Here is an 8096-nt window from a genome sequence, read left to right on the forward strand (position 1 = left end):
ATTTAACATAGGCCCGAACGTTGGGAAGACCCATTCATGTGAATGGAACTTTCTGCAGGACTCTGAAGAGCCGTGTAAGAATTGAAAAGAACTAGCTCCAGTTATGTATGAACAGTGAAGGTAACAAACTCTTAAACATGTGAAAAACGTGAACTTGAAGAAGTGAAAATTGAACAATATGAACTATGAATATTGAACAACTTGAAGCTACATCTATCAAGTGTGAACATGCTTAACAAAATATGGGAACAAAACATGGGACCTAAACGTGCATTACGAATATAATCAGTGGGAGCCCTATGCTCGTTTCCCTGCAACAAGAAGGTTCCATCTGGGGGTGATGGAAGATAGTGACACCCTCAGTGTGTTTGAAATGTCCAGTCGATTGCATAATTTGGTCTTAGTTGCAGTCATTGCCGAAAACCCGGCCTCGCATAGATAGGCCTACGTGGTGGGAAATGGTAGCAACGTTTTCAGCGCTTTTACGGCTATCTCGGGATATTCTGCTTTGGTTTTGATCCAAAAACCCGCAAGAGAGGTTTCCTCATACACACTCTTAAGACCACCGTCATTTGCAATTTCGATCAATTGCTCTTCCTCCTGCGCTGACAAGTTAGGACTATTCGGGATATTGACAAATGGGTTGCGGACCCACTCATTGGTTTGCCGTGGATCTTTGGAGGATGGGAAGTAACGCTCAAACTCATTTGAAAGTGCAACAAGGTGATCGCGCACCAGCTGCGAGAGAAAGGGCCCTGCCTCAATCTCTCCCAAAACCCCCACTACTGTTTGGAACATATCAAATACACCCCGGTCCACTCGTCGTCCCCACAAATCAAGCTTGGCTTTAAATGCAGCGACTTTATCTGCCAGTTTAATAACAGTCGTCATTCTCCCCTGGAGTGACAGGTTGAGGTCATTAAGCAACCTGAATATGTCACACAGGTAAGCGAGTTTTGACTAGCCTAGAAATCTAGACGCGCCCCTAGCGGCAGCGAATTACATTTGCTGCCAGGGCTAGTCTAGCAACTCTCCGTTGGCTTGTGAGCTCCAGAAATCGAAACTTAATCAGGCCAATGAAATCGTGTATAGAGTCGTTAGGTGGGCTTAACATAATGATTGATGGCAGAGTTGCAACGGTTTGGCTTGAATTCCCTGCTACTTGAAAACAAATAAGATGGATGTTGCTGCTGGCGAACAGTGTGACGCGAGTTAAGCTTTTATTAAGTTGGACTGAGCCTCGGACTGAGCACTGCGAACGGTGAGTGTCCAGACCCTACATTTTAATGTGGGTCTGGCTCGTCAGGCTAAGTTCTGACACCAGTCCTCATCACTAAAATGTGCAGCTAACGGTGACTTTTTTTCTGTAAGAAATCTCTGAAGCGGCTCTCGCAACTCAAACACTCTGGCCAGTGACCTGCTAAAGATGCTTGTTTTTTGTTGCTCATTCTAGCAGTTTAGCTAACTTCGTGTGACACTACCGTTCGCCAAGAACTGATCAAGTGAAGTGAGCTGACCTGAGGCTGCGCAGCGATGAAGGCAATATGTAAAGTGTTGAAGGCGGGACAGACAGACGTAAGAAAACAGACCTTGCAAAATGCAAACATGCGTGCAATCAAACAACTGCATATAGGCCTATGTCATGTAAAAACGTGACATTATTGCGAATTAAATTGAGTTTAGTTTGCATGCATTTTTTTTAAACTCATGTCGTAGGGACGTAGGCTACGGCATGGTTAGGAATGTCCAGTGGTTGGGGACCGCTGCTGTAAGCCATTGGTTCCCAAAGGAGATTTTATTTGGGTCGCCAGCATAGCCTAGTGACAATTTATGTCGTGTAATAGGCCTAGCATAGGGCCTACCTTATATAGCTTATTTTTGTTAACAGTCACGGTTTTGTCATAACTCCCTCTATGCATTTTTGCATTTAGAATAGCTCTGAAACCGGGGGCGAACACATCGGGGGGGTAGTGCGGGGGGGTAGTGCGTGGATATCTCAATCGCAAAATTAAACAATATTTCTATCGGGCGCCTACCATGGACTAGGCTGGGTGAACTCAGCCTGATCTGCCGGCGATTCCTTTTCGATTTCTTAAAAGATTGAGCTTGGTCTGGCAAAAGCCAGACTAACCATGGACCTCATAGTTGCAAAATGCAAGGGAACATAAATCAGCATATTATTTGCACAAACAATAACGTACAGTAGCTCTTCAACTTGGCCCGTTAAAATGTGTATGAACAGTCTAGCAATGCATTTCATGAAGGCCCTTTTGGACATGTCAGTTATTTGCACCACTGGGTAAAACGGCATTTTGTTTTAGACTACTGGTATTTAATTGGTGCATTGAAAATAAAGCTGCATATCATATGAACTAGATGACTAAACTTATGCATATGTAGAAGAAGAAACATTCACAAAAATCCATGACATGACCTCTCTTCTTGATAGCTGTTGAAAACTGCATGGAGCTGACAGGGATTGTTTTGTTTAATAATAAATAAATAAATACATTATGCTGCTACCTTCTGCTTTTCCCAAATACAATGTAGCCTACATAGTCCAGTTGGGTAGTGCACATATTAAGTCATACCGTTACCGAGGTGATAAAAGCACCACATTTTACATGAAGCTTCTTTAGGACCTCCTGAATGATTTTCAGCCTAGGAGCCCAGCTGAAATATTGAAATTTAGTGTCACATCACTTAAAAAACAATATTCATGAAAAACGTTTTTTGTTTTTTCCCTCTCAAGTAAAACTCTCAGGCTAATGGCCTTTTAAGACCACTGAATGAGCTTCCTTTTGTTAATTTGTGCTCAGGCCACTAGATCTTCCAAATTATAAGTGTAAAATAGAGTTCCAAGACACCTTATAAAAAACTCAAAAAGCCCTGTAATAATATAGGTGGAATTATTAAAAAGCAGCAAAAATGTTATGAGATTTTGGTTTCCTCTTTTATTTTTCAATTCAACTACAGTAGGTCTTTCATATAGCTATCTACTGAGTTCACTGTTTGGTCATTAGTTTTATGTTAGGCTGCATCACATGAAATCCTATTTGTGTGTGACAGTACAGATGTACTTTCAGTTATTTTGGTTTCCTATTGACTATTGTAGACATGTTGCAGGTCAGAATGTCTTGATTCATTTGTTCTTTTATACATAACATTCGTTTCTGAGACTTCAATATGGAGCTGAACTGGGCTCTATGTATTATTTGCCAGAAAGACACCTCTGAACCCCTGAGATTCCTTGCAGACACCAGGGTTGTGCACAATTCGAATTGCAATTCTGCTTCCTGTTTGCTACCTCAATTGAAATGCAAGTGAAATTCAAGAATTTAATTGGAATTTAAGAGCCAGTTTCAATTCAATTCTGGGATTTTGCACAAGCCTGGCAGACACCTGGGACAAGTGGTGATATGTAAGGGATAATGTATAGACGTCCGACAGGGCGAACCGGACCCCTGCGCGTCGGGGTCTTGTTCCGCCCTGAAGGGACCTATCTCCCGACAATGACCGGCGTTCTATACATTATCCCGCTTATTACACGGCTACTTACCAAAACGACACAATAAACTCCCCACGATATGACTCTTTAGCCTACATAGCCTAGGCTATAGCCTATTTGTTACCGTTTCATCATGGCTTTTGCTGAGAAACAAATAGTTCGCAACAACACACGCTGAACTTGAATCAAACATTCTTTAGAACACAGCTGATCAACCGTCTGCTTTCACAGTCTATGGCTTTCACTTTTGAATGAAGTTCCAATCCTTGCGTAGTGATATGAAAGAATTGACTTAGAAGCACAAAGCCCATTTTCCTTGACAGCGGTCTGTTATACTTAGCAACGGTCTGTTATTTAGAATTAGCAGACCCCCGAACGTTGGGAAGGCCCATTCAAGTGAATGGAGCATTCTGCAGCACTATGAAGAGCCGTGTAATAAGTAAAGGATAATAATGAAGTTATGTCTTGTTTCGCCCTGAAGGGACTTATTTTCCCATAATGACCGGCGTTCTATACATTATCCCGCTTATTATACGGCTACTTGTCAAACTCCATGATATGTCTCTTTACACTTATTTGTTACCGTTTCGTCGTGGCTTTTGCTGAGAAAAAAATAGTTCGCAACACACGCTGAACTTGAATCAAACATTCTTTAGAACACAGCTGATCAACCGTCTGCTTTCACTTTTGAATGAAGTTCCAAGCGCAAAATCCGTTGCCAGTGACAGCGCTCATTCTTGTTTTCAGAGGTCCTTTCCCAAGAAATAACGACCGCTAAAACTTTCGGAAATCCAATTCAAGTCAATGGAGCATTCTACTTGCATTGTGAAGAGCCGTATAATAAAAATCTTTAACGCACTAACGTTCCATGTTAGTGGAATGAGTTGCCCAGTGCTCTCATTATGACCAATTAAATTCTGGAAGTGCAATGGCTAATAGACCAATTAGAATGTATTTTGTGACATATCATGCAGATCTGGTAACCCATGCAGATCAGGTACCCACACTCTCCATTCCTGTGATAGTTTTGGGTCTTTCAAGAGGGGTCTAAAGGCATATCTGTTCTGCACTTACTGTAGTTCATTAAGCACTTCTTATGTGTTATGGTTTATATCGTATTGTTTATTTTCATTAGGCTGTTGATTGATGTTGTTTTTATATTTTATTACAGACAAATCTGGAATAGAATTTGCTAATTGTGCAGACAAATGCTTATAGTGCATTTACTGAAAATTCCTATTTCACCTAACTAGGTCATTACAAGTAAAGTATGCTGTGTACACAACACATGTATTTAAGTTGTGCTAACTAATGTTAAGTTACATTTCCCACAATGCATTTCCAGAATGCCACAGCCCTAGCTCACATATTTGTGAAGATATCACATATTAATCCTTACTGAATTCAATCTTAAATTACAATAAAGTGACACTAACGGTTATATATACTGTTGTTGTGTAATTTATGTTGATGCATCACACCATCAAGTAGATGACTATCCAACACACCCTAATTGGGGGCAGCCGTGGCCTGCTGGTTAAGGCTTCGGGTTTGTAAAATGAAGGGTTACTGGTTCAAACCCCGACCCAGTAGGAAAAATGTGGGTGAGGGGAGTGGTTAAGCACTCTCTCCCATGCAAATCCATGACTGATGTGCCCTTAAGCAAGGCACCTAACCCCTCACTGCTCCCCGGGCGCCGCTAGAGCAGGCAGCTCACTGCTCCGGGTTAATATGTACACCTCACTGTTCACTGTGTGCTGTGTGTGTTTCACTAATTCACGGATTGGGATAAATGCAGAGACCAAATTTCCCTCAAGGGATCAAAAGAGTATATATATTTATATTTATACTAATGCTGTGGGTAGACCAATATAAACATGTTACATATAGTGCTTTACTATGCTCTGAAAGTACTGCACTAAGCACCACCAATATTTAGCACTCACCTGGGTAATGGCATTGCAGCCATTATGTGCCAGAATTCTCACCAGCCTGAGGTGGAATGTGAGGTAGTTGGGAATTTGGCCAGAGGTTCAGGGAACCCCCTAATCTTTCATTTTCACAGTAAGTCAGGAGTTTGTTTCACTGTTGCATTCAAAGGCCCTTTCCTGCAGTTAAATGTATCCCTGACATCACAAAGGCAATAGGGGTTGATATTATCCTGAGAGTGCCATTTAATGGACAGCCACTAACACCACCATTTCCAGCAACAATGTACGTTTCCAAGCAGGTCTCCCATCAAAGTACTAAAAAAGGCTACATTTGCTTAGCCTCCATAATATAGCAGAGACAGGATACCTGTATGGTTTCCAGCTACAGATCTGTGTCTGGTCTGTCTCTATCAGCACTAGTTCTACTCACAGGATTAGTGTGTTTTGGATAGTCACTTGATGGGGTGATGTATCAACATAAATTACACAACAACAGTATATATGGCCTTTAGTGTCACTGTCACTTATTGTTATATATTGTAATTTAAGATTGAATTTCAGTAAAGATTAATATGTGATCCCTTTAAAAAAATATGTAGGCCGGGCCGATTTTTTACAGTGCATAATTATCAATTACAGGGCCAATAAAGATCATATTGCTAATACTTTGAGATGTATTGAAGCTTTAGTTATGTAAAAGTTCATAAACATAAATAAACATATAAAATGTTAACTTTGAGATTCATTTGAACACTTTATTTTGTGCAGGAACTTGAATATCGCTGTTTTTTTAAGCATATTTCATTGATAATGATATACTTCTAATATGACATGTCACAAAGTTTTTTTTTCCGAGGGCTCCTAGGCAAAAATTACGCTACAGACCCTAAGGAATCACCATGCAAAATTTGGTGCTTTTATCACCTCGGTAACAGTATTTTCATTATGCCACCGGACTAACAGGTGTACCTTTCATCAGTCCAGTTGCCATGGATGGACTGTGATGAACTGCCCTACTTGTGATTGTTTAGAGATTTTAAAGGTTTTATAACAATGCTACAAATTGTTTGGCAAGTGCTACAAATCTATTCACCTTTGCAGCGCCAGTAGGCTACTTTGTGTGCGGCCCGCAAACACACATTCCAAACAAGCATACACAAAAGTTTCAAGAGAGGGGGATGGAGTAGAAGATGGAGACAAATTCATTAATATGACTTATTTTCGCAGAATGGATGTACAGGACTGAGCGGAGGTCATATTTTGTACCGCCATCTAGTTTATGTTGTAAATAGGCTACCTTATACCTGTAGCTTAGGGAAGCTAACAGCTTTCTATTAGGATCTAGTTTGTTAACAGTCACCAGTGCTCCCTGATGCATTTGTGCATTTAGAATAGCCAGAGCGTGGATATCTCAATCGGAAAATTAAACAATATCGGGCGCCTACCATGGACTAGGCTGGGTGAACCCAGCCTGATCTGCCGGCGATTTATTTTTTGATTTCTTAAAAGATTGAGCTTGGTCTGGTGAAAGCCAGACTAGCCATGGACCTCAGTTACACAATGCAAGGGAACATGAATCAGCCTATATTTGCACAAACAATAACGGACAACAGCTCTTTAACTTGGCCCGTTAAAATGTGTATGAACAGTCTAGCGGCGTTCATGAAGGCCCATTGGGACAAGTCAGTTATTTGCACCACTGGTTAGATGTAAAACTGCATTTCGTTTCAGACTACTGGTACTTAATTTGTGCATTGACAATAAAGTATCACATGAACTAAAGATGACTAAAATCTTATGTAGAAGAAGAAACATTCACCAAAAATCCATCCATCCAAAATGACCTTTCATTTTGATAGCTGTTGAAAACTGCATGGAACTGACAGAGATGTTTTTGTTTATTAATAAATAAATAAATAATAAACATTATGCTGATACCTTCCACTTTACCCATATACAATGTAGCCTACAGGTGTAAGTGACCTTTCATCAATTCAGTTGCAATGGATGAACTGTGATGAACTGCACAGTTCCAACATACTATAACGATTGATGCGACACACAGTTGTCCAATCAAAGGTTTAATGGCGGAAGCAGGAATCACTTTTACACATGGATACCATTACATAGGGAACACAAGGGAAGTCAATAAAACAAGCACGATACACGAACAGGGTAGTCACATACAATACACCGGGTAAAACACATGAGGTACAACCTAAAGAAAGACTACACAAGCTAACACATTCATGACATGGTAAACGCAATTACACCCACTAAAACCGACATTACACAAACCAGCATTCACACACATTGCATTCTGGGAGGCTAGCACTCAGTCCGGAAGACACCGATGTTACAGTACTTTCAGTTCTTCCGTTTTTCCTCCTGCATCAGTTTGTGTGTTTCCGTGTGTGTCTTCACATATAGCCTACCAAGATAGCCACACACAATTGTTCTATCTCTTGAGCATCAAATCCATGGATGTGTGCTCAGGGACAACACATTTTGTGTCAATTTCAACACAGCAATTGTGGCTGGGTGAAAGACTGTTTAAAAAATACAGTTTTTTTTTTTGTTAGATAGCTGAAATTTGTCTTTACCCTTTCACCCAGCCACACACTTGCTGTGTTGAAATTGACACAAAATGTGTTGTC

Source organism: Alosa sapidissima, chromosome 10, assembly GCF_018492685.1.
Source record: "Alosa sapidissima isolate fAloSap1 chromosome 10, fAloSap1.pri, whole genome shotgun sequence".
Taxonomy (NCBI): Eukaryota; Metazoa; Chordata; class Actinopteri; order Clupeiformes; family Clupeidae; genus Alosa; species Alosa sapidissima.